At 35.7% G+C, this 18786-nt stretch overlaps 1 pseudogene; it reads left to right on the forward strand.

Moving 5' to 3' along the window:
* The first annotated feature begins 2192 nt into the window (after positions 1 to 2192).
* Positions 2193 to 2605, forward strand: LOC101091692 (annotated as a pseudogene).
* Positions 2606 to 18786: the final 16181 nt, after the last annotated feature.

Genomic DNA, 18786 nt, shown 5'->3' on the forward strand with positions numbered 1-18786 from the left:
AGCAAGGCAGAAGAGTCAGTAAAAAAAAAAAAAAAAAAGGAAATATTTAATATGTTTTAGATAAATTTAGACAAAGGAACTGATTGCTAAACTCTGACTAGTTTCATCAAAGACATTATAGACTAAAGAGACAAGATATAAACAAATTGAAGTTATTGACAACACATAATTAACAATGGATGAACAATTTTGTAAGTAAGTACGTTTGTTCACATGCCTTGTATTTTCCTTTATTCATTCCCAGAGATTTAAGTTCTAGAAAATGAGTTATTTTATGGTTACTAATGCCACTTGCCAAATCATTTCATAAGCTTTAATCAATTTATAATACGAATTTTTTTTAAATGTTTTTTATTTTTATTTTTGAGACAGGGAGAGACAGAACATGAACGGGGGAGGGTCAGAGAGAGGGAGACACAGAATCTGAAACAGGCTCCAGGCTCCGAGCTGTCAGCACAGAGCCTGACGCGGGGCTCGAACTCACGGACCGCGAGATCATGACCTGAGCGAAGTCGGCCGCTTAACCGACTGAGCCACCCAGGCGCCCCAATACGAATTTTGTATAAAGGATGTTCCACATGCTTGGTATTATTTTAATTAGACATTTATTTTAGGTTAAACATTTTCATGAAAAGTGAATCTCAAATTGTATTAGTTTCATAAACGATTTTAAATACTTTATTTATATACTTATGTGGTCATTATTATGATCATTATCTCTTGTTTTTTGAAATGTCAGTGTATGCCCTTTGCCCTTGGTTGAGGTATTAGTGCTTTCTTCCTAATTCGTGTGAAGGACCTGCTTATATACTTAGAATATTCTTCTGAAATATCAAAATTATCAACCCCCAAATTGAATTCTTCTTGATTAAAATTATAAGCAACTATAGATCACAATGGAATTTAATGATAAACCATGAGAAAAACACTACTTAGTGCTGGGCTGATTATTACCCTTTTCAAGTGAGTTAAAACTTATGGTGACCATAGTAGACAATGAAGGAAGAACACGGCTGGAGTACTAGTCAACTAGGATAAGAACTTGCTTGAAATTAAAACATGCATGCTCTGTTTCTTCTTACTCTAGTTGGGTCTCCTCTCCTTTTTTTTTTTTTTTTTTCTGTTTACTGACACTCAGGAAGAATGAAAAAGCACTCCCTCAGATTCATGCATTTATTTAACTACTTGTATTGAGTAACAATCACGTAACAGGCACTGTTTTAGAAACTGGGGACTCACCATTTAGTATGACGGGCAATTAAAAAGATTAAAAAGTAAAAGATCCAGGGTGTCAGACAGTGATTTTGTGCTATGGAGAAAAATCAAGCAGAGAAGGAAGATGGAGGTGAGGTGCTAAGAAGAGGTTCAACTGTTCAACCAAGAAGGTTTTTAAAAAAAAAAAATATCTCAGGTATCACATATCTAAGTTTTGGCATAACCACTATATCAGAATCTTTTTCTTCAGGAAAGCAGAAAGCATCATGCATTTCAAGCAGAAAGAGGTGTTAGGAGAACTCCCGGAAGACCCTGAGGAGGAAAGTACAGATCAGAGGAAGATACCACTGAGGATGTTAGCTGCGTGTGGCATGCATGTGGCTGATACAAATCTCAAGAGTCTCTTTGTCAATGCAGGTGCCTGCTGCTGCCAGAGGGAAATGGCACTTCTCCTTTTCTCTGCCATCTGAAGCTCATGATTCAAACTAAATCCTGTGGGTGAGGGATTCTGGGAACTGTAGTTTCCATGCTCCCGCTTGCATCCTTGCATTGCAAGAATACAGGAAGGGGCAGGGCTGACGTTCAGTTTACAAGACTGGCATAACAGCAAAGTTTGAAATAAATTTATTATTGCAAAAACTGCATAAGTGTGTTTTTGTCCTATTAGCTTATGCAATCTTTTTGTTATGGGACATTGAATTTGCTCACCCAAGGTATAAATAAACCCACCAGTTTTGAGTTAATTAGCCAGAAGTTCAGGGCACGGAGATGGTGTTAGAAGAAGAGCAGGTTGCCTCTGTCACCGGGCCTCAAAGGCAGAGGAAGTGCTTCCTGGAGCACAGAGGAGGTACAAATCCTGTGAGCACGGCTTTCAGGGGAGACTCTCTTTGAAGCTCTTCCTGAATTCACAGTGGAGAGAACACAGCAGCCCAGAAAGCCAGGTGTGGAGATTGAACCTGTAGAGGAAGGGGTTCATCATGGCGGATGGCCTAAAGTGATTCCTGTATAGAAAATTACCAGGTGTTGAAGGACTCCATGCAATTGTTATGTCAGATAGAGATGGAATTCCTGTTATTTAAGTGGCCAAAAATAAAGCTCCCGAGCACGCCTTGAGACCTTGGTTTCTTATCTACCTTTGCCTTTGCAACAGACCAAAGGAGCAAACTTCTTTCAAAAAATAAAAGTATCATCCACCAGGTGGTTCAATTCGATCATTTACAGTTGGTTGTGACTTTCATAGCCAGCAGCAATGCCAGTACAGAACTAATTGTCAACTTAGAAAAGGAACTTGCTCCATTATTTGAAGAATTGGGACAAGTTGTGGAAGTTTCTTAATCTGGCAATGGTTTTGATGTACACCCTGTTTTCATCATAACAGACGCAATAGCAATCCAACAATCTTTAGACGACAATAATACTTGAATTTCATGTACTCAAGAAAGGGCCCCTTTTTCTACCTTACACTAAAGAGCCAAAAGATGTAATTTATAGACAGATTAATTGTGTGTGCGTGCGTGTGTGTGTGTGTGTGTGTGTAGGGTCTTTTCTTATTTAGTGAGATCTGGGGATACCACAGAAATAGTTCAATACATCACAACTCCCATGAAGTTAGTCCAGTCACCAAATATGCACGAGATTCTATTCAGTGGGTCAGAATCAAAATGGTGCTTTGATCCACACGGGCCATTAAGTGCTGCTTATTATAGAATATGCCCAGGACTGCAGAATGGAAGCAGACCCTTTTTATTGTGAATAATAACGAGGACGCATTTTTCTTTATAGTGTTTTATTTCTTTGCATTGAATGTGAGGAAGATAAAATGGCTTAGTAAAAGTAATAAAATTGGTACAACTACTAGAAAGAAAGGAAGGAAGGAAGAAAAGGAAAACAGAAAAGAAAAGAAAGAAGAATAAAGGAGAAAAAGAGCAAGCCAGAAGAGAACATTGTGGGGAGATGGGGTTAAGGCTGACAGCAAAGGACAGCTCTATTGCCATCCATGCCCTTTATGAGTTGTTTGGTAAATCAAGAAAATCTAAATCATGAAGTGCAATATGAAATTTAATTCAATCAGCTATATTTCAGATTTATTCATTGATTTCACACATTGAAACAGTCTACCATTTCAGGAGATAAACTAATGCCACTAATAATAATGCTTCAATTAATTAATTAATTCTTTCACTTGATTCAATGATATGTCATTAGTTGCCTATTAACCTAACTGTTGGGATTTTTTTTTTCCAAAAGTGATCTAATTATGGCCCTCCAGAAGTTCACAGTTTAAAAATGGAAAGGAAAATTGAAAAATAATTGCAATGCAGAAATGCAAATGCTCTGATAGAAATGCTCAGAGAGTGCTCTAGGACTCCATGAAGGGTCATGAACAATTTGAAGAACTGATGATGTTTGAATTGAGATGTCAGGGCTGGCTAGTAATTTTCTAAGTGGAAGTATAAATTATTATTCCAATTTTACAGACCAAGACTTGAAGATTGAAAGGCTAACTTTGTGAAGCCATACAGTGGGCATAGTGTCTGTCACAGAACAGGGACTCCTAATGTGAATATTTATTGAATGGATGGAAGGGTGAAGGGTGATTTAGTGTCCAGAGCGATGGGGATGAGGGTATTACTGACTTTACTGAAGTTTTCTAAGGTTTATATTTTCAAATTTTAGAAAATGCTTAGTGCTTGCTTCAGATTCTTTTTGAAAGAATCGTGATGTACTTTTTTTAAAAAAAAGACAAAATTCAGGGCACCTGTGTGGCCTCTGACTGAGGCTCAGGTCACGATCTCGTGTTTTGTGAGCTTGAGCCCTGCCTCAGGCTCAGCACTGACAGTGCAGAGCCTATGTGGGATTTTCTCTCTCTACCCCTCCTGGACTTGCTCCGTCTCTGTCTCTGTCTCTCTCAAAAATAAATAAATAAACTTAAAAAAATGAAATAAGACAACATTCTTATTGTGATAATAACCTACCAAACAGTACCAGTAATAAAAAAAAAAGAATAAAGAAATCGAACCTGCTTAAAGGGCCTATTACATAATTACGTTAGATGATCATAACAAGGCGAACCAAGAAGGCGAGTGAAACCTTCAAGAAAATTCACAACTACATTCATACATTTTAATTATGGCTTTATGTAATTCAACAAATGCTATTAAGAATTCCCAAATACTTTCTGTTTTTCCTGTAAATTTGTAATCTAAGTTAGAGATCAAAAATATAAGAACCAACTCAGACTATTGCTTTTACAGAACAATTATTTTAGCCTAGAGACCATGGAAAGTAAATAGCAAGTGTCCAGGCACTTTTGACGAGTTATCAAGTCAATTATTTTAACTATAATGGAGCAGCAAGAGCATTTTTATCCTATTACCTATATGCTTTTCTTCTACAAATAATAACTTTTTCTTTTGGGTATTAAAATGGGTAAATTAAAGTACCTAGAAATTTGATATGTTAAAGAACAGTTGTGGCTAGAGAGAAAAAACAGTAAGAGTAGCAAAATTGCCATGGTTTAATTTTTCTTTCTTTGTACAAAGTTAATTTGGTACATGTAATAGAACAATTTTTAAGGACTTTAAGACCATCAGCTGAAATATAGAAATAATTTATAATGCAAAATAATTTAACATATTTAGTAATCAACCTTATCTGACATTTTGGTATGGAAAATGAGCAAAACAAGGCAGTTATAACGAGCAAATAAAAAGACCTGGCTATATTAAATTATTCAAAAGTCAGAACTGGTGATGGGTCTGAAGGTTGGAAGGATGACTTATCTAAACTGAGCCATTTATGAGAATGAAAAAGATAAGAACAATTATTATGTTGGGATAATGGACATAAAACAAGAATTTCCCCTGGGGCAAATTGTCTCTCTTTCCCCATCAACACTCTTAGGCACCTCGCCTCCTACCCCCTACAGTGTGGTAGGATTGTAAGGTAATACATTTTACTGAACACAAATCCTCTGTTCCCACCACCCATATTCTCTTCTAGACTGTCAGATGCTGCAAATTTGGAATCTTTTCTTAGTTTGCCATCTCTCCAGTCTTATCAGGAAGGGTTCTTTCATCTCCCATCTTACTCAGGATGTCTTCCCCTAACCCTACAATGTCCAAGTCATGATGGACCGGTTGGCCATATTATTCTTGCCTATGGTTTCTCCTGTCAGATGCGGTAAGCAAGTTAGCAGCAGCTACATGTACTACATAAACGTGGCTCACAGAGATATGGGGCTTTGTGGTAAAGGGATCTGAGGAAATGGTAGATGGAGGAACAGAAAACAATGGTCTCTGGGGAACAGGATTTTCTATGTTTGAAGTCACAGTTGTGGGTCAGGAAAAGAGAGAGAGAAATTGAGAGGAGATTGGATTTTTGTGTAATATTAAGGAAGGAAAGGTATCCATATAGGTTATTTTTAAAGATACCAGAAAAACAATAAAAAAGAGAGTGAAGAACAGATACGGCTTTGTGGTTATGCAAATGAAACATGGTATAATCTGATATCTGGACTTCCTTCTGGTCTTGGTAAATCACAGTGCAGTAGATTAATTGTTAACATATTATTAATGTTAGTATTTTACTTATTTTATTTGATTGTAATTTTTATCTTCTGTTGCTTCAATAAAAAGACTACTGTAATTTGGGCTGCTGCTGGCTATTAACCCTTCTCAGATACGCATTAATTTCCAGTATTTATCTGTGTTTTACACTGAGCTTCTCAGTTACTTCTCAAAAATTTTAAATTATTCTTGTGAGCATTTATGTATAACTATTTCATGGTGAGTAACTCGACCTAGGGCACGCACACCAATTTGGCAACTAGCCAAATTGGCAATTTAGCACCTAGTGTTTTTCACTTTCCTTTGGAGGTGGGGTGAGAGTAGGGCTGAATCATCTCCATAGCCCCTCCTGGGTTACAAGCTTTTTATCACATGAGTATTGTGAGGACATTTAAAGGGTTGGGATAAAAATCAGAAAAAGTATATTCTTTTTCATTTCTTTTATATGTGTTGGAAATAGGCATGCAGAAATTTAAAGAAGAAATCTTCTATTCAGTAGAAAATAAACATTGTAAGTTTAAATACCTGTAATTTAACCTTTGTTAAAATTAGGTTGACAAGAAAAGATAAAGCTTCAAAAACAAACACCTTTAACAGAAGTTAAACAGTTAGCGATGCTAGTCCTTTAACACGTGAAGCAAAGTGTTGGGTAAACAATGCTTTTTTTTTTTCTTTTTTAAGCTAGAAAATATGTGTGCACCTGTGTTCATATAACAAGTATAATTTATACCTCTTGTGTATCTTATGTCCAAAAGCTGTTTCATTTTCATTGTATTCCCTAAAAGAAGCAAAGAATGGTCTTATTGTATGAAGGATATGTTTCAATATACACAACTGAGATACAATTTTGAGAACATTAAATTTTTTTGTAGAAAACTTTACTTGCTCGCTTAGTTATAAAACCATGTTTGTCATCAGGAGGAAATTTTACTCACCGTCTCTGTGACAATTAATATACTGATTATTAACCCGTCGATCTCCTTTTAATTAACTCAACCAACCTAGAAAGACATTGCGGTGTCCTTTAAAAATGGGAAATACTTCGTAATTCTCCTTGCTAATAGGGAGTTTCATAAAAAAATAAATGCGACTCTCTTAGATGAATATTGTAATAGAGTACGGGATTTCAAGTTCCCGTGACCTTTTGGAAGCATGGTTTGGGGCACACTTAAAGTTGATGGAGTAAAATTTGCTGTACAATTCGATTTTTTTTAGGTGTAGGTAATGCTTATTCCACCAGATTTTCTTTGAACAGTGCAGGATAACACTTTGTACACCTTCTCTAATGCTTCTATTGCAGAGAGAAAGGCTCACTTCAGGTAACAGTGATTACTATGGACATTAAATAATTCAAGAAGTGTGTTTTAAACTTTCTGTAACATTGCAAGACTGAAGGAACTATTACCTGGAATTAGTAAAACATTAACATTGGACTCTTAATTTAGTCTGAATTTTATTTTCTTTCAGCATAAACTTTATTTTCAGAACTTGCTTAATTTAGCCTTGATTTTATTCCATAACTACGTGGAATGAAACTTTCTCAGTGAATGTAATGTCTTGTAAGCTGGATTCTCTCAAGAATTATTTAAATTTCCTGGTAAATTGAATAGTTACACAAAGCACTAAAGTTCGTCTTCTACTTACGTCTTAACTTCTGCAAGAAAAGAAAGTGGTTTTTGTTATTTTTGGGAAAGACAATAGCTCAGCTTTTCCAGTGTTTTCTTCTTCATTTCAGCACCCCCCCCTTTCTGCTCTTATTGTCAGAAATTCATAGTGAAAACATAAATGTATTTGGATAAATGGCTATTTTTATTGTGGACGTTTGGGTGAGTGCGTGGCACAAGAGGATATTTTTGTGGTGATAAAACAATTATCAGAATGTTTTAGCTCTTTTTTTAGGTGATACGATATGAATTTCACCATATGGAGAGGCAAAGTTTATTCATCACAACACAAGAAGGAAGATATCAGAATTATCCACAAGCTTAGCCTGTCCAGAAAACACAACCGATTCACTCAGATTCCCAATATTCATCTTACTCAACTAAATTTAATCAATGTCAAATCATTATACTGTACACCTGAAACAAATATAACACTGTATATTAACTATACTGGAATTATTTAATTTTTATTATTTATTTTATTATTATTATTACGTTTATTTATTTTTCAGAGACAGACAGAGCATGAGCAGGGAGGAACAGAGAGAGAGGGAGACACAGAATCTGAAGCAGGATCCAGGCTCTGAGCTGTCAGCACAGAGCCCGATGCCGGGCTCGAACTCATAAACAACAAAATCATGACCCAAGCCAAAGTCGGATGCTTAACTAACTGAGCCACCCAAGCGCCTCTGGAATTAATTATTTTTTTAATTTCAAAATAAATAAATTTAATGAGCATTAGCCTTAAGATAATTCCAAATCTCCTTAAGAACATACTCTTGTTTTAGATATTGAAAAAAAGAGAACAAACTAAACGTTCTTGATGCTATGCTTTTATTATTGTTCAGCTATACTCATACTCCTGTAACCTAAGACAGGGCTATAGAACCCTGAATCTGTAGACCATCTTTCCCTTCATTCATCTTCTGAGAATCACCACATGAATTCATTTCTTAGGGCCGCCATAACACGTTATCACAACTTGGTAGCTTATAACAACAGACATATCTTCTCCCACAGGTCGGGAGGCCAAGAGTCAGAAGTCAAGGTGTTGGCTCCAAGGTGGGAGCCTCTGAGGGAGCACCCCTTCCATGCCTCTCTCAGAGCTTCTCTTTGCTGAGAAGGACCAATGCTTGGCCTTCCTTGGCTTGTTGCTACATGACTTCCATCTCTGTCTCTATCTTCAGGACTTCCCCCTCTGTGTCTCCATGTCTTCTCCTTTTCTGTCTCTGATAAAGACACTTGTCATTGGATTAAGGGCCCATCCTACTGCAGGAAGATCTCATCTTGAGATCCGTATCTTAATCACATCTGCAAAGACCCTTATTCCGATTAAGGTCACCTTCTGAGGTTGCAGATGGACCTATCTTTCAGGGGCCACAATTCAACCCACTACAACCGAGTTATTAACAACTGGACAGTTTTCATGTAAACTCTAGTTTGCATGAAGTTTTGGTGAAGGATTTCAGGACTATCTTGTCATAAACACAAGAAATTAGGAACTTAAGAAAGGTGATCTCCAACTGTACCCCATCCATCTCTAAGAGTCTGTAAGTGTGATACTGTGATAATGATTACATTATGCCATTTGCAATATTGATGGTCTTATAAAATTATCACTTCATTTTGTGCTGTATGCAAACAATGGAAATAAAACCTATTCTTTATCTTTTTCTTTTCAATGAATCTAGTTTATTTTTCCACTGGAAAGATCAATGTCATTTTAAAAGATACTCTCACAGAGTATCATAATTTTAAAGAAATCAATCAGCCTCCAACAAGGGTTACAAAATTAAAAATGAGTGAAAGACCAATTTTTGCTTAAAATGAACATATTAATTATTAAAATATATTTCTTTAAAAAATTTTTACATGTTTATTTTTGAGAGAAAGAGAGAGAGAGTGAGAGAGAGAGAGAGCAAGAGAGAGAGAGAGAGAAAGTGGGGGAGGGGCAGAGAGAGACAGAGACACAGAATCCGAAGCAGGCTCCAGGCTCTGAGCTGTCAGCACAGAGCCCAACAGGGCTCAAACCCATGAGCTGTGAGATCATGATCTGAGCTGAAGTCAGACGCTTAACCAACTAAGCCATCTAGGTGCCCCTAAAATATATTTCTTATTAAAAATACATATTCAAGAATTTGTCTACAACAAAGTTTGGTTTATTCTTAGGCTTCCACTTATATTGATATGTTTCTTCATGCATCAGGATAGATCTATATATTTATTTATTATATATATTTATATATAATAAATATTTTGCCACATTTGCTAGTTTTTAGATAGTATAAAGAAATCAACTAGTGATACCGTATTCACCATAGACTGATCGATATTTCATTTCCAAACCACTTGTTATAAATCCCTTTTTGGACTCACAGCTCACTCTCTCTGTGTGTGTCTCTATCTTTCTCTGTCTTTCTTTCCACCTCTGTTTATCTCTCTCTCTCTCTACACACACTCTATATAAAACATATTAAATGTACATTATATAATTCAATATATGTAATATATATAACTTTGTATATTCATATATATATAACTCCATATCTATATTTTTGTACATATATATGTAATATATATACATATATATATGTTTGTGTGTCTAATTAACATTTTCTCCAATAAAATGTTAAACTTTACTATAGCTTTGCCAGAATGGCTTTTAGTCACTTATTTCTTAAAGTATATTTCTGCAATTATCTTTGAAGTATCCTTTTAACTTTTTTCCTGGTTACAATAGTTTCTAATAGTTTTCTTAATAGTTCTTGTTTAAAAGCATATTCTCTCCGTGTATTACCAGAGAGCCAGACTAATGATTTATTTCTTTCATATTGCCTTCTTTTAGGCTGCTAGCATTTTTCTCTGTACTTTAAATAGCAGTCATGATCAAACATTTGATTTTATAATCAGAGTTGTGGTAAATTGGTCACTTCTGTTAAAGTGAATTTTTGAGACTTCTCTTGTTCAACTTTTAAGTAGTTACATTACCTCTTTTAAATACACAGAAACTTTTATATGCCAATAAAAGATTAAATTTGTTAGAAAAGCCAAAAAGCAGGTGACTTGAATTGCTTTTGCTTGTTTTAATATCTTTTGTTACATACAAAAATGTTCTAACTTAAATACTAATTATTTATATTGGGATAATTAGTTTCCAAGAACCTCTCTAGACAAAGTGGTTCCTAGTGAAGTGAAAAATCTCTCATATAGTGAATTATAATCCAAAATCATAGCCCAAGAGCACAGAGTCATACAGTTTTACCCTGGAAGGATTACCGAGAGATGCTGATTCACCCTCTGTCAGGGCTGCTGGGTTGTGCTGGGAAGATACTTAGGGAAGGTGACATCTTACTTTACCCCATTCCATCTCTGAGATTCTGTAACTGTGATAATGGAGATTAGCTATGTCATCATTTCAATATAACCTTGAATTTCATATAGCATTCATTTATTTATTATTTAATAATAATGCAACACAAATTTAGTGGAAGAAAGAAATGATCACTATAGAGAAACTTAACAATTAAAATTAAAATTTCATGTAACATTCACCATTTTGTAATATTTTGACAGATATATTCTTATTATTTTATTCATTCATATGCCTACCATTAAACTTCAAGTCAGAAATCAAGTCATATTTTCTTTCTTAAAATGACATTACATTCTCCTTGCTATTAATTACTCTAAATATTTCTAAACATTAATAGGTAATTACTAAGGATAAATTCCCCAAAATTGAACTGCTGAGTCAAAGATTACTATTGTCTTTAAGCCATGGTTTTTTTTTTTTTTAAAGTTTATTCATTTTGAGAGAGAGAGAGAGAGAGAGAGAGAGAGAGAGGGAACAAGTGGTGGAGGGGCAGAGAGAGAGAGAAACACAGAATCTGAAGCAGTTTCCAGGCTCTGAGCTGTCAGCACTGAGCCCGACGTGGGGCTCAAATTCATGAACCATAAGATCATGACCTGAGCCGGAGTTGAACACTTAACTGACTGAGCCACCCCCGGTGCCCCAAAGCAAAGATGGTTAAATAGAAAAAACAAATCATGAAACATCAAAGAAAATGATAAATTAGAGTTCATCAAAATTTTAAATATTTTACTCTTCAAAAGATACCATTAAATAAACAGAAAGACAAGTCATACACTGGGAGAAAACATTCGCCACATATATATCAGGAAAGTAATTAAATCCAGAATATATAAAGTTTTACCCCAATGCACAGAACCCCAATGCAGGGTTCAAACTCTCAAACCGTGAGCTCATGACCTGAGCTGAAACCAAGAGTTGGATGCTTAACAGACCCAGGTGCCCCAAGCCATAGATGTTTTTTAAACAACTTACACATTTATGAAAGAACTATTTCTTCTAGCATTAGCAACAATCCTCATAGGGAAACTGAAGCACAATTATCAGGTATAATAGTGTTGCCATTATAAACATATAATTAATTAGAAAAATTTTTGAAATAAAACCAAGGCAAGAAATAGTTGTTCAGAATCCATGCTGTGTGAAATGCTGCAGTGTATTTCTGCATATGCCATCAGAGGATATAAAAAATGGAACAAGTTCAAAGCCTATGGGAGTTTCAATATTCTTGGAATAAAACATAGTCTGCACTATGTTTTTGGAACTCTTATAAAATAAGATGAATGACATATGATAACTAAAAAGGAAATAAAACAGATTTGTAAAACTCTCTGGACGTATTTATTTCATTCATATGAACCTTGCCATTTCAAAATTGTGTCCAGTTTTTTAAACATTTGTAATCTTGTGGGGCGCCTGAGTGACTCAGTTGGTTAAGTGTCCGACCCGGCTCAGGTCATGATCTAACAGTTCGTAAGTTCGAGCCCTGCATTGGGCTCTGTGCTGACAGCTCAGAGTCCAGAGCCTGCTTAGGATTCTTTGTCTCCCTCTATCTCTGCCCCTCCCCACTCATTCTCTCTCTCTCTCTCTCTCTCTCTCAAAAATAAATCAATATTATTTAATGAATTATCTTTTCTCATATACATCTAGACTGATACTAGTTATATAACATTCATTGGAGAATAGGGCTTAAGTCTTTCATGGAATACTGGTGGAGAAAGGCTGTCCTGTGATATTCATGCGCTTATGTGACCCAGGCATAGGACTAAGGCACAAGAATAGGATGACCACGTGGACGCGAGAAGGTCACGATGTCAGCACTGCAAACACCAGCTCACTGGGCGGTGAGTGAAGGAGCAAGCATGCTCTGGCAGCCTGACCTGATTATCACCAAAGAAGCTGGTATTATTTCTACCTGCCCAATGGGCTGTCTCTGGGCTTTGCCTCAGCCCAATGTAAAGAACATCCTTAATTACAGGATGGAGAGACCATAGATGGTGAAAGGGTCCAATAGCATGCCTTGTTTATTCTGAGAGCTGGGGCATAACATGGGTACACCATTGGAGCTCAGTAAATGTGGTGTAGAGGACAATAAACTGCAGACATCTTAATTCCGCACTTGAACTAGTCACCATTTGAGCCTCTGTTTCTCCATATATAAAGTGGAGAACATGATACATGTACTTCAAAGGGATTGCTTCAAGAATAAAATCAAATAATGCTGGTAAAGATGATTTTGTGAATTTTAGAACTCCAAATAAGGGATTTTTTTAGAAAGCAGCTTCCATGGGGACCAGTTCTCAAAAAGAGAATGTTAACATTTTGTTGTCTGGCTAAATTGCAGTACACATTTCCTCACCGACATGCTATTGTGTATCAAGTACAAGAAATCTGTACTACTAAAATATAATTTTCCCCATGAGATTAAAAAATATTATTTTATTTTAAATGGAAAAAAAAATGAATCCCATAAAAAACTTACTTTCCAGGAATAAACTTTGTTCCAAGTAGATTGTTTAGTTGGTTTAAACAATCTAAAGTTGACTAGTTTTATGCTATTGGAAGAATTTTAGATGGACTTAAGGACAAATCCCCTAAAAATTGGTAGTCATATTTATATATAAAAACTGGCATTTTGGATGTAAAGGGGACATCATTATTGCAAAGACATATCTTCAGAGATTTTATATATGTAACTAGATCCAAAAAATATCTTCCATTAAAATTAAGTCTTTAAAAATAAGTAATTTTGGGACACCTGGGTAGCTCAGTCAGTTGTGTCCAACTTCAGCTCAGGTCATGATCTCACGGTTCATGGGTTCGAGCCCCACTCAGGCTCTGTGCTGACAGCTCGGAGCTTGGAGCCTGCTTTGGATTCTGTGTCTCCCTCTCTCTGCCCCTCCCCTGCTCATGCTGTGTGTCTCTCTCTCTCTCTGTCAAAAATAAACATTAAAAAAAATTTTTTTAAATAAAAATAAAAATAATTTTGTTTTCAGAGTAATAAATGCCTTTATCTCATATATTTAATTTTGATTGAAAATTTTAAGAGGCCATTTATGTTTAGTAACATTATATAATCTATACTTGTTTAGCTAACCATTGTGATCTTTTATAAAAATTTTATTATTTTAGAGTTTGAATGTGATAATTTTTTAAATTAATTTTTTAAAGATTTATCTTCTTTAGGACAATTTTAGGCTCACAGCAAAGTTGAAAGGAAGCTACCGAGATTTTCCACATACCCTTTGCGCCTATACATGCATAGCCTCCCCTTTATCAACATCCCCCCCTGCCCCCCCCAGTGATACATTTGTTATAATTGATCAACCAACGTTACCCATCATCTGCAAAGTTCACAGTTTTGCTAGGGTTCACTCTTGGCTTTGGACACATGTATTATCGTACCATGCCAGGTATTTTCACCGCCTCTTTGCTGTGCCTTTGATAGACCATTTAAATCATTAGACAGCCATTTAAAGAGGTCCATCACTACCACTCTTTTGTTTGACATCTGAAAATGTGTCATGTCAATTTCCAACAGCTCTTTTGAGAATGGAATAAAAGTTTTAAAGCAGGAAGAACTAAAATTTGGGGGCGTCAGGTTGGTTCAGTTGGTTAAGCGTCTGATTCTTGATTCTGGCTCAGGTCCTGATCTCACCTCAGGCTCTGCACGGACAGTACAGAGTCTGCTGGGGATTCTCTCTCCCTCTCTCTGCCCCATTGCGGCTTGTGCTCTCCTTCTCTCTCTCTCTCTCTCAAAATAAATAAACTTAAAAAAAAAAGTGGCCGTACCATTGTGAATTCCAACCAGCAGCTAATGAAAGGTCATGTTGCTCTTCATTCTCACCAGCAACTGGTATTGTCAGATTTTGGGGTTTTAGGCATTATAATGTGTGTTAGAGTATCATTTTCTGTTAACTTGCAGTGCCCTCATGGCAAATAATGGGAGCATTTTTGCTCGTGTGATTATTTGCTATCTGTATATTTTCTTTGCCTATTCAGATATTTTACCCGTTTTAAAATTGGCTTATTTGCGGGGCACCTGGGTGGCTCAGTCAGTTAAGCGGCTGACTTCTGCTCAGCTCATGATCTCGCGGTCCGTGAGTTCGAGCCCCGCGTCGGGCTCTGTGCTGACAGCTCAGAGCCTGGAGCCTGTTTCAGATTCTGTGTCTCCCTCTCTCTGACCCTCCCCCGTTCATGCTCTGTCTCTCTCTGTCTCAAAAATAAATAAACGTTAAAAAAAAAAATTAAAGTTAGCTTATTTGCTTTTGTACTGTTGAGTCTTAAGAGTTCTTGTATAGTTGGGCATAATTTTTATCAGATACATGGTTTGCAAAGATTTTCTTCTAGTTTATGATGCAACTTTTCATTCTTTTCATAGAGTCTTTTGTAGAGCACAATTTCTTAAAGGGACTTTATTTAAAAGATACAGTTTTATATTTATAGAAAACTTCAGAAGTAATTACAGAGTTCCCATATACCTTACATTCGGTTCCCCTTATTATTAACATCTTACATTAATATGGTACATTTGGTATAATTAATAAACCAATAATGATAAATTATTATTAAGTAATAATATTCCCTTAGTTTTAATTTTTTTTTCAACGTTTATTTATTTTTGCGACAGAGACAGAGCATGAATGGGGGAGGGGCAGAGAGAGAGGGAGACACAGAATCGGAAACAGGCTCCAGGCTCCGAGCCATCAGCCCAGAGCCCGACGCGGGGCTCGAACTCAGGGACCGCGAGATCGTGACCTGGCTGAAGTCAGACGCTCAACCGACTGCGCCACCCAGGCGCCCCAATATTCCCTTAGTTTTTATGTGATAGTGTACTTTTTTTTTTTTCCAGAATCCCATCGAGCATGCTCTCTTTCTATACTATACACTGGTTTGTAGTTTTCTTTCTTGTAATGTCTCTCTGGCTTTAATATTAGGGTAATACTTCATAGAATGAGTTAGGAGATATTTCTTCTGCTTCTATTTCTGAAAAAGATCGTTGGAAATTGTTATCATTTATTCCTTTAAGTTTTGGTAAAATTCACCAGTGAAACCATCTGTGTCTGGCGATTTCTTTTCTGGAAGGTTATTAATTTTTTACTCAATTTTTTTAGTAAGTATAGGACTATTCATCTTTCCTTGTGTGAGTTTTGGTAATTTCTGTCTTTCAAGAAATTGGTCCATTTCATCCAAGTTATCAGATTTATGGGCATAAAGCTGTTAATAATATTCCTTCTTCATTCTTTTTTTTTTTTTTAATTTTTTGGGGGAGGGGCAGAGAGAGAGGGAGACACAGAATCGGAAACAGGCTCCAGGCTCTGAGCCATCAGCCCAGAGCCCGACGCGGGGCTCGAACCCACAGACGGTGAGATCGTGACCTGGCTGAAGTCGGACGCTTAACCGACTGCGCCACCCAGGCGCCCCTATTCCTTTTTCATTCTTTAATGTCCATACGATCAGTAATGATAACCCTTCTCTCATTTCTGGTATTAGTAATTTGTGTATTCTCTATTTTTTTCGTCATTTACCTAAGAGATTTATCAATTTTATTTATCTTTTTAAATGATCAACATTTGGGTTGACTTTCAAGTTTTTGTTTCCTACTTTCAAGTGCATTGCCATCTGCACTAATTTTTGCTGTTTCTTTTCTTCAGCTTATCTAGGCTTAAATTGACCTTCTTTCACTAGTTTTCTAAGGTAGAAGCTTAGATTTTATTTTTACATCTCTTCTTTTTTAATACATGAATTGAGTACTCTAAATTTCCCTCTCAGTATCTTTCACGGCTTTTCACTTTTATTTAGCTCAAATATTTTTAAATTTCACTGGAGACTTCTTTGACCCATCGTATTCAGAAATACATTGTTATTAATTTCCAAATATTTGGGGAATTTCCAGCTCTCTGTCTGCTAATGATTTCTAGTTTAATTTTATTGTGATCTGAGAAAATATGTCCTATGATTTGTATTCTTTTAAATCTGTTAATGTTATTTGTATTCTTTTAAAATTGTTAATGTGAGTTCTGTGGCCAAGAATGTGGTTTATCTTGGCAAATGGTCCATATGGGCTTAAAAAGAATGTGTAATCTGTTATTGTTGGGTGGATTATTCTACACATATCAATGAGATCAAATTAATTAGTGGAGCTATTCAGGTCATTTTTATCCCTATTAATTTTCTGCGTGCTTAATCTATTAATTATTAAATGAGAGATGTTGACGTCTTCAACAATAGTAGTGGATTTATTTGTTTACCTATCCTTTCAGTTCAGCTTTGCCTATTTTCATGCTCTGTTGTTTTGCACATTCACCGTTAGGACTGTGATGCTTTATTGGAGAATTGACCTTATTATTGCCAAAAGCCACTCTGTATACTGATAATTTTCTTTATGCTGAAGTCCACTTGGTCTGAGAGTCACACAGCTACTATAGTTTGCTTTAGATTAGTGTTAGTATCGTACGTTTTTCTCTACTGCTTTCCTTTTAGCCTCTCCATTTATATTTAAAGTGGGTTCCCTGTAGACAATCCACTCATACAATTATCTTTTTTTAATTAGTGTATGTATAGTTTAAGGTATTTATTGGTATAGTTAATATCCACCACACCTGCAACTTTTTTTTATTCATTATATTTGTTCATTGTTTCTTTTTCCTTCCTGCTTTTCCGTTCCTGGTTTTAAAGAGCATTTTCATGATTCTGTTTTATCTTGTTTCTTAGCATATCAGTTATATTTGTTTTAAAAAAAGATAGGGTTTTCCCTAAACTCTCTAATATATATATATATATAATAGAATATCACTTATTTTGAAAGAGAGATTGACAGAGCCTGAGTGGGAGAAGAGCTGAGAGAGAGGGAGATACAGAATCTGAAGCAGGCACCAGGCTCTGAGCTAGCAGCACAGAGCACGATGTGGGGCTTGAACTCACACTCTATGAAATCATGACATGAGCCAAAGTTGGATGCTCAGCCAACTGAGCCACCCAGGCACCCCCCTATATATATATATATATATATATATATATATAGGCATAAAGTTCATAATATTATATGAAATATAAATACATATACACACACACATATATATAAATACATATATATATATTTAACTAATACAAGTTATCCTTCAACTAATGCTAGACTGCTACTTATGTAGTGTAGGTAACTTAGAATATTCTCTATTCCTATTCCCATCCCTATGACATTGATGTCATTCATGTCACTTATGCATATGCTATAATCACTCAACACACTTTTACTATTGTTACTTTAAAGGAACAATCATTTTTTTTACATAAACTTAAATAGGAAAAAGAAAAAATACTTTTATTGTTTCTCCAACATGTTATTTTTGTGGATCCAAGCTTCTGACCTATATCATGGTCTTTCTCTTTGAAGAACTTTATAGATTTCTTACTTGGTTGTTGGCAATGAATCTCCTCAGTTTTTGTTTGTCTGAGAAAGTCTTTATTTCTCTTTCATTTATAAAGGTTAATTTTGCTGGATATGTAATAGTTGGTGGGTGGATTTTTTTTCACTTAATACTTTTTTTTTTTTAAGTTTATTTAAGTAATCTTTACCCCCAACGTGAGACTCAAACTCACAATCTCAGTGGTGATCAAGAGTCACGTGCTCCTCTGAGAGTCAGTCAGGTGCCCCTCACTTAATACTTTAAATATCTGACTCTACTTTCTTCTTGTGTGTTCCTGGTGAGAAGTCCAGTATGATTCTTCTCTTCATTCTTCTACAGTTAGTATTTCCTCCCTCCCAACCACTCTCCAATTTTTTTTGAAGATTTTCTTTTTGCCTTTGTAGTTTTGCAGCTAGAATATTGTATGCCTGGGTGGTTTTTTTTTTTTTTTTTTTAATTTTTTTTGTTTGTTTGTTTGCTTGTTTTGGTGTTTATCCTGCTTGGTGTTCCCTAAAATTTCTGCATCTGTGGTTTGCTGCCCTTCATTTTGGAAAGTTCTCAGC

This window comes from Felis catus, chromosome B1 (genome assembly GCF_018350175.1).
Source record: "Felis catus isolate Fca126 chromosome B1, F.catus_Fca126_mat1.0, whole genome shotgun sequence".
NCBI lineage: Eukaryota > Metazoa > Chordata > Mammalia > Carnivora > Felidae > Felis > Felis catus.